The 15893-nt window shown below is 39.8% G+C and overlaps 2 non-coding genes across 2 annotated transcripts; both read right to left on the minus strand.

Annotated features, from left to right (window-relative positions):
* Positions 1–2259: 2259 nt before the first annotated feature.
* Positions 2260–2333, minus strand: TRNAT-CGU. Its single transcript has one exon. It is a non-coding gene; the product is annotated as a tRNA-Thr (tRNA).
* A 9948-nt stretch (positions 2334–12281) lies between these two features.
* On the minus strand, positions 12282–12353 carry TRNAA-AGC. The gene has a single exon. It is a non-coding gene; the product is annotated as a tRNA-Ala (tRNA).
* Positions 12354–15893: the final 3540 nt, after the last annotated feature.

A 15893-nucleotide genomic window follows, 5' to 3' on the forward strand; every position in this document is an offset into this window, starting at 1 on the left:
GAGACTGACTCAGCTCTTTGCTGAGTGTGAGGGGACTGCAAAGCTCTTTTAAGGCTCCTTAGATAATTCATCTTGGGGATCAAAAGACCTTAGAGGACTTGACTCCAACATCTCTTATTTTGGCAGCTAGGAACTTTATATAAGAAACAGAATAGAAAGCTAAACTTTCCAGAGAACTCCCAGTAAGCACAACCAAATTCTCATTAAAACATTAGTGAATTCATCACCATTAAGTAAAGAGAAAGAGGATAGGATTATTTCTTATCAATCAATTATTAAACAAAGGCATTGATGTACTTGTCTGCTGAAGTTTTACTCTTAAAACCTCTGGAAAAGGAGTCATTTGTGAGCAATAACTCCCCTGAGGTTGCAGATACAGGCTTTATCTCAATTTGGGGGGTTTTCCCCCTAGAACTTGATGCCAATTCCTTTTAATTATTTCTTACATTTATACTTTCTCTACTTCTGATTATGTTACTGGTCATCTGCTTTTCTAGTTAATTTTAAATTTATTTTCCAAAAAGAACACAATAAATAGGAGAATACATCTCAAACCTTATATTTTTTTCTTCACTCATAATTTTTGAAATGTGTTTATGTTCAATTACACATGGATTTTGGTTGCTCTTAATATAAAATTAAAACTCCTTGGCATGGCCTCTAAAATTCTGACACAGTTTGGTCCTATCCTTCTGCATCCCATCTCTCAGGCTGCTTGCCCATGGCCTTCCCACTGTACTCATACCAGCTTTTTTCCAGTCCAGTGCACTTTGTCCAACTTCCTCTGCCTGGGTTTTCCTATGCTGTGTCTCCCTCTCCTACACTGTCCTCTTTCTTTGCAACTGAAGACTCTCCTCTTATCTCCCTGATGAAACCAAATCCCACCGGTGTGTTCTAAATCACAGTCATTCATTTTTTGCAGCACTTATCATAGCCACAATGTTATGTTTGTCATTATATAAATAACTTCTATCCATTCACCCACCCCCAGCTAAGCTCTTATCTCCTTTGGGATAGAGACCAGGCCTGTTCAGCTTACCTTTCCACACCTTGGTGTGAGTAGGCATAGAATTAATAATTTTGGGAATGAATGAGGGGATGACTAGAGTTCTGTAATTATCACGTAAAACAGATGAAGGCATATCTTCCACTGCTTGAAGTTAGCATTAAGAGGTGTTTGTGGGCCACATAGAATTCTTTTCAGAATTCACTTCCGTGATCTCACATCCAGAAATATAACTTTTTGAAACTGGCATGCTGGTTCAGAGTCATAACACCCCTGTTGGGACATCTGCTTCTAATAACCCACTTTAAATCAACCAAGAGAAGGGAGTGATAGTACTATAAAAATCAATGTCAAGAAATAAAATGTGACCCCTGTCCCTAAAACAGCTTATTTTTCTGAACATTCATTTGTGATTTACTGTTTATTGATTTATGAAAGTCATGGATTATTTTCAGTGGCACATGGACACCCAAGAACTTCAGGAGGTCAGAGAAAATCTCAAAAGAATATGCAAAATTTGTCCATAAGTCTGTGTGTCTGTGTGTTTATAGACAAAAGTTTTTTTCAGATAATGTAATGAGTTCATGTGCCATACAATTTTAAGAACCATTATTCTAAATCACACTGGATACTGTTCGTTTTTATAAATAATATTTTTTGTTACTTAAGACTTTGACTTAAATAACTTTGACTTAAGTAACTGAGAAATATTGGATTTAAATATTAGCTTGATTATTTATCAGCTGTAAGATTTGGGCAAGTTTATTTCCTTCTGATACTTCATTTTTTATCTGTAAAATTGGTATAATAATGTTTACTTCAGTGAATATTCTAGGAATTAAAAGCATGTGAGAAAATACACAAAGTGCAACTTAGTAAATGTTCCTTAAATTGCAACCATTTTTCATCCATGTGGACTTTAAGTAAGGTTACCACGGAGTTTGAGAAACCAGAAGAATATATTTTTAATGTTTTGAATTAAAAGTTTTACAATTTTATTTTAGAGATTTTTTATCCGTGATTGAACTTGAACCCCTGAGTTTGGTGAAATTCCAATATAACTGTCTGAGAGATCATCAGAAACTAATAGTCTTTGAGGATGCAGGTGTAATGAAGAGAGATTGGAGAGATTAAAGCTCTATGCAGTGGATTTGATATTGTGATTAAGGATTGTAGACTAAGAATTGTGATAAATTTACAAAAACAGACGGCCTTTATTAAAAGGGGAAAGAAAAAAAAACAGGCGTACCCTAAGGCCCCGCTGGGATTCGAACCCAGGATCTCCTGTTTACGAGACAGGCGCTTTAGCCAACTAAGCCACAGAGCCAACTGTGCAGACCCCGTGGCTTCTTTTATGACCGAATTGCACTTAATTAGGTGACAAAATCTGTTGCCCTCAAGAGTTACTATGTTTTCGAATACATCAACTTTGCAGTAAAGGCAGACTCCTGAAAGGAACTTCTAGAAATTAGACTCCCTTCGAGTCCAACAAAACACACCCACACTCACACAATTACTTAGAAAATGTGCTTAGAACAATGTCAGCGCGTCCCAGAGGGCAAATAAAACCGTGAAATCGGAGAGTGGAGATGAACCGTGTTCCCAGCGGAGGAAGAGGCATCGGTCTCTAGACGTGGAGAGAGCAGTTTTTACATTCCATGGCACTGTGGTGATTTCGAATCATCAAGTGATTGGATTCTAAAAGTGGAGTGAAAAGCTTTTCTAGCAAAACAGATCATTCAGAATTTTCATCACATTAATGGCTTTTCTGGCCAATTAGAAGACAGCACACGGATGCGCTGAAAAACAAAAACTGTTAACGCGTTCAGACTCTCCAAACAGCTGCCAGATGACTGCTTCAGAGAAAGAAGGCGACAGCTGGGCGGCGACCTGGTCGGACCTCACTTAACCGTTTTATATTTTAAATCCAAAGAGCCTTTGCCTGCTCGAGACTTGTGTTCCCGCGGCTCCTGAGAGGGAGCACAGATGGAAACCAGAAGGGGAGGCGTCACCGGACAGGGTCTTTCCTAATTCTGCCTTCCTCATTTTGGTTCTTCGAACTTCAATTAGATGTTTCCTAATATCTTCCTTATGGATCCTCACCTTGTAGAAGCTAAACAAACATTAATTGATTGAAAAATCCCCAAATTAAGATCCATTCTGAAACTGTTAAAGATTGTATCCTGGTTTTCTGCCTTTGCTTAGTACTGAGGCTGGTGCCAAAGTGAGGGAGTGAGTTCACCAAATAAAGCAAGTGTCTCTGCACATTACCCAGCTTCCCCGCCATGTTAAAAAGACATCAGGGAGGACTACAAAATTCCCTGTTTAACCCGGCAAAGGCTGGAAGGGGCTCTGGGCCTGATAATGCCCTTGAATCCTAAAGTCTTTCTTAATTCCTCTCTTGAGCCAAAAGTTGCAGCATTGCCATTTCCTATCCCGTTCAGAATGTTTTTGTACTGAATATAAACTTATTTTCCTGTTAACCAAGATGGTCACGTTTTAATTTAATATACATTAACAAAATGTTATGATTAGGGCTGTACTAACAGTTACTGTATTAAGGGTTACTGTATATTTACTGAGTTTGGGAAGCAACATCCCCCAAAATCATAAGGACCAGGAATCATAGCCTTTCTGAATTTGAATCAGCTGAATTGTTTATGATCAGGATTGTACTAACTTCAGTCACTAAAATACAATTAGGATGGCGTCATGTCCAGGGAAATATTGTTCAAGTTTTTTCCAACAAGAACGATGTGTTGAATACTTACTATGTGTCAGGTATTGAAATAACTTCTGTAGACACAACTAGGCACAAGATAGCAGATGATAAAAATCAAACAAGAAACAGTATCACAATAAAAGAAGTACAATGTGATAGTTGAGTGCCTAGCAGGGCCCGGTAATCTAGTTCAAAGCATAATATTTTGTTTTAGGTATATTTCTGACATTGCCCAGTTCAACTAATTTTTAAAATATCTTTTTGACTTTTGCTGGAAAAAGTCTTAATAGATTTTTCCCCGTAATGTCACACTTAGTACTCGAACACACCTGGAATACGTTCAAGTTAATCCAAGATATTTAAACAAAATAAAGAATATGGCTGGGCACAGTGGCTCATGCCTATAATCCTAGCACTTTGGGAGGCTGAGGCAGGCAGATCACCTGAGGTCAGGAGTTGGAGAACAGCCTGTCCAACATGGTGAAATCCCATCTTTACTAAAAATACAAAAATTAGCCAGGCATGGTGGTGGGTGCCTGTAATCCCAGCTACTCAGGAGGCTGAGGCAGGAGAATTGCTTGAAACCGAGAGGCGGAGGATGCAGTGAGTCGAGATCACACCACTGCACTCCAGCGTGGGCAACAGAATAAGACTCCGTCTCGAAAAAAAAAAAAAATTATTGGACCTTGTGAGACTTACTACCATGAGAACAATATGGGGGAAATTGCCCTTATGATTCTATTGTCTCCCACTGGGTCCCTCCCACAACATGTGGGAATTATGGGAGCTATAATTCTAGATGGAATTTGGGTGAGGACACAGCCAAACCATATCACTATCCCAATGGGATCCTCCTCCAAATAGACTTGCACTCAAAAAGAAAAAAAAAAATATGTGAGTGACTTGAAAGGGTAAATAATTCACGTGAGATCTCCAGCCAATTTGATGCAAAAGTGCTCAACTAACATCAGAATCCAAGACAGCTGACTCAAGGATATGAATATTAATACTGGAGCACGGGGATTTGTCACAACAGCAGTGACTTCATATTACCCTCAGTTATGCTTTCTTTGTTGAGAATAGGGTGATTTACCATAATACTAGTTAGTAGCTGTTAAGAATTGAATTTTGTCCCCTGAAAATTCATGTTTAAATCCTACCCTCAGTACCTCAGAATGTGATCTTATTTGGAAATAAGATAATCAAAGAGGTAATTAGTTAACTTGAAGTCATACGGAGTAAAGCGAACCCCTGATTCAATATAACTGGTGTCCTAATAAAAAGGGGAAATTTGGGTGCGGTGGCTCACACCTGTAATCCCAGGACTTAGGGAGGCTGAGGCGGGTGGATCACCTGAGGTCAGGAGTTCGAGACCAGCCTGGCCAATATGGTGAAACCCCATCTCCACTAAAAATACAAAAATTAGCCGGGTGTGGTGGCAGGGGCCTGTAATCCCATCTACTCAGTATGCTGAGGCAGGAGAATCAACCTGGGAGGCGGAGGTTGCAGTGAGCCAAGATCATGCCACTGCACTCCAGCCTGGGGACAAGAGTGAGCCTTCATCTCAAAAAAAAAAAGTGGGGGGATGGAAATTTGAACATACACACACATGCAGGGAGAATGCCATGTGAACATGAAGGCAGAGATTTGGTTATGCATCCACAAGGAATTTCAAAGATTGTCAGAAAACCACCAGAAACTAGAGGAGAGGCCTGAAACAGATTCTCCCTCACAACCCTCAGAAAGAAGAAACCCCGCTGACACCTCGATCTTGGACTTCTTGCCTCTAGAACTGTGAGATTATAAAGTTCTGTTGTTCGAGCTGCCTAGTTTGTGTTATTTTGTTATAGCAGCCCGAGGAAACTATTGCAGTAAGCAGCATCCTCTGAGAAATAACTAAGTTGTGTCCTAAGATTTCCCCCAAGCTTTATTAAAATGAACTTATTAAAAAGAAAACTAGTAAATAAGGGGTGAGGTGAAGTAAGTGTGACAGGTTCATATGCCTAATTAAAAAGCTGAACAAAAATTTGAGTTCAAAGATAGAAGAAAATAAAAGGCACAAGGAAAATTATGTGTCAGCTTAGTGATCCCAGTCCATAGTTTCTGAGAACAACCAGAGGTGGGGATAAACAAGGACCACTCAGAAAGGGAGTATCTCACAGATGTGTGGGAAGAAGAGAGCTTGAACCAGGGAAAAAAAGTTAAGCTAAGAATAGGAGTTAGAAAGGATGGAAACCGAAAGATAGAATAGGGATGGTAGAGGAAGAGGCCATCATAGGAGGTGGTAAAAGCAAAGACTGTGAGCTAGGAGAACAAAGCTGGCTGGATCCTGAGGGTAGTGAGTTACTGTAGTGAGTGTAGTGAATGAGTTGAGGTGGGGGAAAGTAAGAGCATCTGGAGAACAGAAGATGGAGATGAATGTGATCTGAGATTAAGGTGGGAAGGTAATTTAGGAATAAGGGATGGAGTGGGTGCACTGGAGAAGGTATTTCGAGGGAGGACACAGAAGTGAGAGGCATAGGTGGTGGCTATAGAAGGGACCCTACAGAATGGGTGGGCTTAAGGAGAAGCTAGAGAAATGCAAGTTGGGAACACCAAATCAGCTAGAGGAATAAGACTGTCCGTCAATGGAAAGCGGGCAATTGGCAGGTATCTACGCTAAAGTGTTGGGCATTTTGCCCTAATAAAACTTTGCCATCAGATTGAAGTGCCATTCAGTGTCTAGTGAAGAAGGTTGGTATACCACATGTGCACCATCTACATTCACCAGTGATTTTAATACAGCATTTGTGACACTGGGTTACCAGAAAGTCCTTTCAAACTTCTCTAATGGTAGCTTTGACACTAGCAACTCAGCACAGTACCCCAGTGTAGTCCCTTTCCAGCCTGAAAAGGCTATGTTTGAGTGCGGATTTCACCATAATAAGGCAAGAGAAAGTAAAAGTACTTACTAATAGTTAAGCACAGTAGAATTGCTAGTCCTATATCAAATGGATTGGCTTTCGAGAAGAAATTGCATTATGTCAAGTAGCCTAGGAATATGATTATTAGATCATCACACTTTGGAGTATTACTCAAGTGAAATAGTTATTTGAACCATAAACATGCATTAAAAATCTTGATGAGCAACCAGATATAACTGAAGGAAAGATGAAGTACTTGACATTTAAAGGCAGAAACACAGTTACATGCCACATAAGGACATTTTAGTCAACAATGAGCCACATAGATGACAGTGGTCCCATAAGACTGATTATAATAAAGCTGAAAAATTCTGATCACCTAATGACATTGTAGCTGTGGTAACGTAGCCCAGTGCATTATTCACATGTTTATGGTGATACTGGTTTAAACAAACCTACTGCTCTGCCAGTTGTATAAAAATATAGTACATACAATTATGTACAGTACATAATACTTGATAATGATAATAAATGACTGTTACTGGTTTATGTATTTACTATACTATACTTTTTATTGTTATTTTACAGTGTACTCTTTCTACTTATTAAAAAATAGTTAACTGTGAAACAGCCTCAGGCAGGCCCTCACAAGGGATTCTTGAAGGCATTGTTATCATACGAGATGACAGCTTCCTACTTGGTATTGCTTCTGAAGACCTTGCGGGGGAACAAGATTTGGAGGTGGAAGATGGTGATATTGATAATCCTGACCCTGTCTAGGCCTAGGCTAATGTGTGTGTGTTTGTGTCTTCGTTTTTAAAAAAAAGTTTTAAAAGTTAAAAAAAAAGCTTTTCAATAGAAAAAAGCTAATGGAATATGGATATAAAGAAAAAATGTTTTTTGTACAGCTTTACAGGTGTTTGTGGTCTTTTGGTTTTTTGTTTGTTTGTTGTTGTTTTTTGAGACGGAGTCTTGCTCTGTCACCCAGGCTAGAGCTGGCGAGATCTTGGCTCACTGCAACCTCCGCCTCCCGGGTTCAAGCGATTCTCCTGCCTCAGCCTCCCGAGTAGCTGGGATTACAAGCGCCCGCCACCACATCTGGCTAACTTTTGTATTTTTCTTAATTTTTAGTAGAGACAGGGTTTCACCATGTTAGCCAGGCTGGTCTCAAACTCTTGACCTCCAGTGATCCGCATGCCTCAGCCTCCCAAAGTGCTGGGATTACAGGCATAAACCACCATGCCAAACCAGGTGTTTGTGTTGTAAGCTAAGTGTTATTACAAAAGAGTCAAAAAGTTTTTAAAAATTAAGTTTATAAAGTAAAAAAGTTACAATAAGTTAAGGTTAATTTATTATTGAAGAAATAAATATTTTATGTTTCATGTAGCCTAAGTGTATAGCATTTATAAAATCTACAGTAGTGTACAGTAATGTCCTAGGTCTTCACATTGACTCACCACTCACTCACTGACGCACCAAGAACAACTACTACCAGTCCTGCAAGACCCGTTCATGGCAAGTGCCCAGTACAAGTGTACCATTTTAATGGAGTGCAATGGCGCAGTCTCAGCTCACTGCAGCCTCGACCTTTGGACTCACTCCATCTTCCCATCTCAGCCTCTTGAGTAGCTGTGACCACAGTCGTGTGCCACCACACCCAGCTAAGTTTTGTATTTTGTAGAGATGCGGTGTCACCATGTTGCCCAGGTTGGTCTACAACTCCTGGGCTCAAGCGATCAACCTGCCTTAGCCTCCCAAAGTGCTGGGATTACCGTCGTGTGCCACTGTTCCTGGACCCATTTTTAACTTTTATACCACATTTTTACTGTACCTTTCGTATGTTCGGATACACAAATACCACTGTATTGCAATTGCCGACGGTATTCAGTTCAGCAACATGCTGTACAGCTTTGTAGCCTGGGAGCAATAGGCTATACCATACAACCTAGGTGTGTAGTCGGCTATATCATCTAGGTTTGCATAAGTACACTCTGTGACGTTCGCACAATGACGAAATCATCCAACAATGCATTTCTCAGAACATTTGCCCCGTATTGACACACGACTGTATAAAGATTTTTATCTTGGGCCGGGCGCGGTGGCTCACGCCTGTAATCCTAGCACTTTGGGAGGCCAAGGCAGGCGGATCACGAGGTCAGGAGATTGAGACCATCCTGGCTAACACGGTGAAACCCTGTCTCTACTAAAAATACAAAAAATTAGCCGGGCGTAGTGGCAGGTGCCTGTGGTCCCAGCTACTCGGGAGGCTGAGGCAGGAGAATGGCGTGAAACCGGGAGGCGGAGCTTGCAGTGAGCTGAGATCATGCCACTGCACTCCAGCCTGGGCTACAGAGCAAGATTCCGTCACACACACACACGAAGATTTTTATCTTATGCAAATCTATTATTGGAGATATCTCTGAGAAAAATTTACCCACTTGAACAACAACAATAGATCCAATATGATTTTAAATGACCGCAGTATAAATGTAAAATGACCACAATATAAATGTAAAATGACTACAAAATAAATACATAACCATATCGTAAAGGAAAAAAAGAGAAGAAATCTCCAAAAAAAAAAAAAAAAATCCACCAAACACAAGCAAACAAAAACCCACCAGTAATTCACGTCCAGCATAGTAAGTGCGTGAAGTAAAACCATTTAACCCAGAGGCACAGACAGAAGCCTCAGTGAAAGATGGCAGCTCTACCTTAGTGCTTCCAGAGCCAGAACCCATGGCCTGGGGCCTATTTTGGGGTAGAGATACAGAACTGAGGCTCCTGCAGGAGGCAGGGAGACTCGAGGCTTTCCCACGGTGGAGAGGCTCTTAGGGAAAATAAGAGTCAAAGCAGTATCTCTGTATCCACTGGCCCTTTAGTCATAGACACATGAGCAGTTCGCAGACATTTTAAAAGTCAAGGGTCGGTGGAGGTGATGTAACTTAATCTCGCCAGGTACAGTTCTGCCAAGTAGAGAGAAGCTTCTATTTTATGTTTTGTCTTTCCAAAATTGTCCCAGGACTAAGAAATCAGAATTGCCACTCCTTGAGATCCTTACTTTGCAAAGCTAGGTATTGGGGAAAAAAGTGGATCCCTTCAGAATTAAGGGCCTTCTGGGATGGAAGAAATAGACCCTTAAACCCTGTTCCCCAAAATCGAAATTTGAAGTTATTTGCCAGTGGTCTGAGATGGTTCTGACCTCATCCTAAAGCAAGGGAAGACAATTGAAATAAACTTATCTCATGAAAAAGGGAAGTTGATAACTTGGGACTGTCTTACTAAGGAAAGGCTTGTTTTAATTGATCATATAACTCTGGGTTCCTGATAGGAAATTTAAAAATTTTTTAAACAATATTTCAAAAGATCACTATTTTAATTGGGTAAAACCAGGCCTAATTTTCTGTAGCTTTTCTGCTGAAAGAATATTAAGAGAAGCAAAAGGTAGAAAAAAAAAGGGGCAATTTTCTGAAAACATAAAAATGAGCAGAGAGCTGAAACCTGGAGAAAAATCTGTTATTTGCTGACCCTATTCCTTAGCATTGAAAAGCTAAAAAGACTCCTTTTTGTTACCTGAATGAAACTCCTCCGAGCCTCCATTTAGTGATTTCTACAGTCTTGTGCTAGAGAAAATTAGATGTGAATTGAGGTTATTTAGTGAGGAATATAATTTACTATTTTCATGTTAAAGAGAAATGAGATACAGCAGACCTACAACGTAATGTAGGAAAATCTTCACACAGTTTATTCTTGGGTTGTGATCGATAACCTCTCAGTAATTTAAAATAAAATACATCATGGTGGGTAGACAGAAATTTAACAGTGATTCTCTCTTCTTTCTTGTCTGTATTGGGCAAACCTGGGAAAGTTTAAACATTCAAGGGAGGAAATCTGGCAGTGTTTGGCAAGAATCTCTAAAATACGAAGTAAGTTATAACCTGTGGTCAACTGGGATGAAAGGCAGACTTTGGGGACTGTCCTACCCTGCGACAATATAAAGGACCTAAGAGAAAGATGGTAGATGGGAAGGGGAAGACAGTTACATGTTATGCACTGAAAATCCCAATAAATGAATAAATAAATAACTATAAATCTATCACTTAAATTACTTGCTGAAGAAATAAATGGAAGACTCAGGCTTTCTGTGACCAAAATAAAAGAATCTATTTTTTTTTCTTGGAGGGGATATAAAGCATGCACAGCTTTAACATGTGGGTAGCTGAAGTATTAAATCAGTGAAATGTGTAACTTCTCCAGGTCTCTTATATGAAATTAATTTAGGGAACTAATGGGGAAAGAGTGGCACTGAGGGCCACTGGGGGCAGACATTAGGAGCAGAGTGGGGACGGAAATTTCAGTTAAGAAACATTCTCCAAGACCCTCCTTTTCTGAATGCTTTTCTCATTTGTAAAAAGATTTTCAGGACAAAGGAAAGATCCTTCCAGAAAAGATAGAAAATGTTTTGCCAACGACTGTTTTTACTCAGGGAAACTACTGAACTGCCCCCCGGTTCCTTACTGCATCTCTGCATTGTCCCAAGTTGGAAGTTGAGACTAAAGCACCAAGATACAAGAGACGCGTTGCATCCCAAAAGGAGATTTTTGTGTATTCTGTGAAATACACAAAAGGGCTTGCCAAAGAAAGTCCTCACACACATGCATGGTATAAAAGCACCAGCTTTAAAAAGAGAAGTGTTTTTGTTTTTTTGTTTGAGAAGCACAATTGAAGTGAGCAGTTTTAGAATCAGTGAAGCAAATTTAGAGATTTCAAAAGAGATCAATACAGAAGGGATCAAATCCACACAATCATGGGAACGCTATGAACTCACTGGCGAAATGCAGTCACTGAAGGAAAAACGTCAGTGTCAAAATACTACTATTTCACCTCTTTGTGTACGATTTCTGAGAGAACTGTCAAGTTTGGAGACACTAAATTTACCCAATACCTTCGTAGCCTCCGGCCTGGGAAGAGTACATTTTCTTTCTTGCGAGCTTGAGAAGAAATCCATCTTTTTCCCATTGAGCCCCAAAAGGTGAAACCTGAGACCGGAGCTCAGCCTACCGTTGCATCCCCCACCACAAACGCAACAGCAAAACTCAGTGAAAAGTTGAATTCGTTCACAAAACATCCATTTAGGATTTTTATTGATAATTGTCCTTTTATTGGTAAATGTTCCTTCCACCACTGCCCTAATGGAACAGGGTCCAAAGTCACTCACCATATGTAAATGCTGCTAAGAATGGAGAGGAATAAATTTTTTTTCTTTTTCTCTTTTTTTTTTTTTTTTTTTTTTTTTGAGACGCAGTCTCGCTCTTATCTCCTAGGCTGGAGTGCAATGGCGCGATCTCGGCTCACTGCAACCTCCGCCTCCCGGGTTCAAGTGATTCTTCAGCCTCAGCCTCCCGAGTAACTGGGATTACAGGCGCCTGCCACCACGCCCGGCTAATTTATGTGTTTTTAGTAGAGACGGGGTTTCACCGTGTTGGCCAGGCAGGAATGAAATTTTAAAAATGAAAGAGCTACAGGCGTAACCAAAGCAAGATATAAGTATGGGAGTGGGGGCAATATGATTAATTTTCAGATTCTACAGAAATGGGCTGTGACTGTATCTGTAAAAGAAAGATGGTTCTGGAGCACAGATACAAAACACTGGAGATGCTGGGGATCGAACCCGGGACCTCATGCATGCTAAGCATGCGCTCTACCACTGAGCTACATCCCCACCTTGAAAACTGTTACTCTTTAAACTGCTTTTATGAAAGAATATAGAAATTTACCTCTTTATTTTTTTAAAAACATTTATATTTATTCTTTCATAAACGAACGTTAGAATTTTCATTTCCCCTTTTTGTAGCCCTCTATCACCAAGAAATTTTGATTAACCAGCATCTTGCGGACATTTGGTAAGGATTAAGAACAGACTAGAGGAGGAAATTTCAGTTAAGAAACATCCTCCCAGACCTTCCTTTTCTGAATGCTCTTCTCATTTGTAAAAAAGATTTTCAGGAGAAAGGAAAGATCCTTCCAGAAAAGATAGCAAATATCTTACCAACTACTGTCTTTACTTAGGGAAACTACTGAACTGCCTCCAATTCCTTACCCCATCTCTGCATCCTATTCCCAAACTCCAGAAACCGCTACGCGCCTTTTCTTAGAAAACAAGGAGGTAGTGAAGGAATTTCTGTTACAAAAATAAATTCGTTCCACTCCGTTAGCAACTGGGACGGTTAAAGGCTAAAGATGTTGGATTGCCTCCCGCGGCCCCCGATCCGCATTTTATCCAGAGAATACAAATCAAATCCAGAGAATAGGAATCCTCAGATCCTACTCTGATTCTTTGAAATGAAGAGCCCAGAATGAAGTTGGAGACGTGTTACTTCTAAGATTGAGGCTAAATCTCTGCTTCTGTGGCGCATTATTTTCTGTCGAGGGAATGGTTCTCTCTACAGAAAATGTAGAGATGGTTCAGACCCCTGTCTCACCAAGGGAACAGAGAAGGGTTTATACCTGCTTAGAGAGTTCAGAAGTCCTCGGTTACAGCCACCTGTGACCGAATCTGCAAGGATGTATAGGAATGCCAAGTAGAAATGAGGGGAGGGCTGTGCTTGGGAGTGTTCAGAACGGTTGGAGTTGGGAGAAGGAGCAAGGTGGGGAGGAGGCTATAAAAGGTAGCTTGGCAAGATGACACCAGCAATTCTCACCCTACCTTGCACTTACAGCCTCCAGAACTAAATGCTTTTCCAGAGCCTCCAGAACTAAATGCTTGTCCAGCGCCTCCAGAACTAAATGCTTGTCCAGAGCCTCCAGAACTAAAAGCTTGCACTTACAGCCTCCAGAAATAAATGCTTGTCGTTTAAGCCACCCAGTTTATGGTATTTTGTTATAGCAGCCGGAACTGACTAAAAGATGGAGTTTATTAAAGGAATGGACATGTTTCAATGAATATTATAAAATTCATTAATCTAATGCAACATATTAGAGGATTAAAAGAGGGAAAAACATGTAATAATCACAACACTTTCAGAAAAGTTTTCTCACTGCTGAGTGGAAAATAGAAGTAATAGTACTAAATATATTTTCCAGATCTGACATTCACATAATTAATCATGCACTACTCTAGACCCCAGTACACACCTGGAAGGTAAGGAACAAATTACTCAGACAACTATTAACACCTCTGCTTGGAAACAAGATTTTCTTGGAATCATAGTGTGTCTTCTTGTTCCTTCCAACATGATTCACTTTGAACTTTAAATCTGATAAGTGTGGTAAGTGAAAACCTCTGGCCAAGATAGAGTGACAGGAACCAGAGTTACTATTCCACCTGAATCAACCAAAACTTTCTAAAAAGGCAAAATCTGAAACAATGAACATTAGGCAATGAAGGACAGTGATCTCTGAGAAATGAGAAACAAGATGAGCACAACGAATGCCTCAGCTTACTGCCTTCAGAGGTGTCTCCAAGCCACCGCACAGCTGTTATGGTTAATTTTATGTACCAACTAGACTAGGTTAGAATGCACAGTTGCTTGGTCAAACATCAGTCTAGAAGTTTCTGTGAAGGTGGTTGTTAGATATGATTAAGATTTAAATCAGTAGACTTTGCCTAGGTTGGGCACTATGGCTCAGGCCTGTAATCCCACCACTTTGGGAGGCAGAAGCAGGAGTATCACTTGAGAATAAGACCTGCCTGGCCAACCTGGTGAAACCTGTCTCTACTAAAAATACAAAAATTAGCTAGGCGTGGTGGCACATGCCTGTAATTCCAGCTACTCAGGAGGCTGAGGCATAAAAATCGCTTGAACCCAGGAGGAGGAGGTTGCAGCGAGCTGAGATTGCATCATTATGTCCCAGCCTGGGCAACAGAGAGAGACTTTGTTACAAAAAAGAAAGTAGACTGAGTATAGCAAATCACCCTCTATTGTGTGGATGGGCCTTACCCAATCAGCTGACTTGAAAGAAAAGCGAAAACAAGAGGACTGAATTCTACCTCCAGGCTGCCTCCAGACTCCAGACCACAACATTTGTTAACTATCGGCATGATGTTCCCTAACAAATCCTAAAAGCAAGACCTTAACAATTTCTTAAAAAGGAATCCATGCACTGCACTGATTTGGGAAATATAAGTTTAAATCATTCTTTCTTTTTAATAGATAGTTGACTATTCTTTGGTAAGAGAGGAAGGATGGCCTCCCTTTACCACAATCACTTGAAATAATTGTACGGGATAACCATAATTCCCTATCTCAGAGAGCAAAAAGCAGGACCTTAGAGTGCACTGAGAATACTGATGATGTGAGTTGTTTCAAGAATCAAGAAGAGAATTTCCGGTGGATATATTTTGAGATGTATTCATTCCATGGTGTAGGCATTCTTGTCTTGTCATAAAAGTTGCCACCAAGACTTTGATGCCAGAATTATCTTTGAAAAATATATATCACATCATGTCACATATGTATCAATAGGTTCACATTGTGCCATCATGTCTGGAAAACAGTCTTAGCTACTGAAAAGAATGTTCCCCTGAACTGGAAGGGCAAGGGAGAGAGGGACGCCACTAGGAGTAGATTGAAATAATATCTGAACAATAAGGAGTCAGTCATATAAAGATAAGGAAATGGAACATTCCATGGAGAAAGAAGAGATAAGGAAACAAGCTCTCTGGTAGAAATTAACTTAATTGGTTCAAAAATTATAAAAAAGGAAAGTGTGATTGAAGTTTGATAAATGACTCTAGAGGCTAGACATTGTAGAACTTTGTAAAGGCAAATAAGTGTTGGAATTTTATGCTAAAGGTAGTGAAATGGAGGGTGCTACTTTGGTTGTTTACCTAACATTCAGTCCTTCTTCCTTGTAAAATTTTAATTGTCTTCAGACGGTGATGTGCCTCATCACAGGGGATGAATCATAATGTAATTAAGGCATGGTTCTTAACCTTAACAGAACCAATACTCTCTCTTTACAACAAGTTTTTTGCAGCACATCCTTTAATATCCTGAAATAAAAGTGATAGTTAATTTAAACTAGCTACAGATATAATTTTCCTTTCAAATTTCTAAGACTCCTTAACTGGTATATAGATGAGAAATAAAAGGATAGAAATTCAAAATTGGTAATAAGACAACATATATTTCCTTATGGAAATGGTTGGGAATGACAATCTTTTTAATACTCTCAGCAAAACCAATAAATGACTATTTTAGAAAACATGATACAGTCAAGTTCTTGTACCTTTCAAAAGAATTAGTTTGAAAGAAACAGT

The sequence above is a fragment of the Nomascus leucogenys genome, chromosome 22a (genome assembly GCF_006542625.1).
Source record: "Nomascus leucogenys isolate Asia chromosome 22a, Asia_NLE_v1, whole genome shotgun sequence".
Taxonomy (NCBI): Eukaryota; Metazoa; Chordata; class Mammalia; order Primates; family Hylobatidae; genus Nomascus; species Nomascus leucogenys.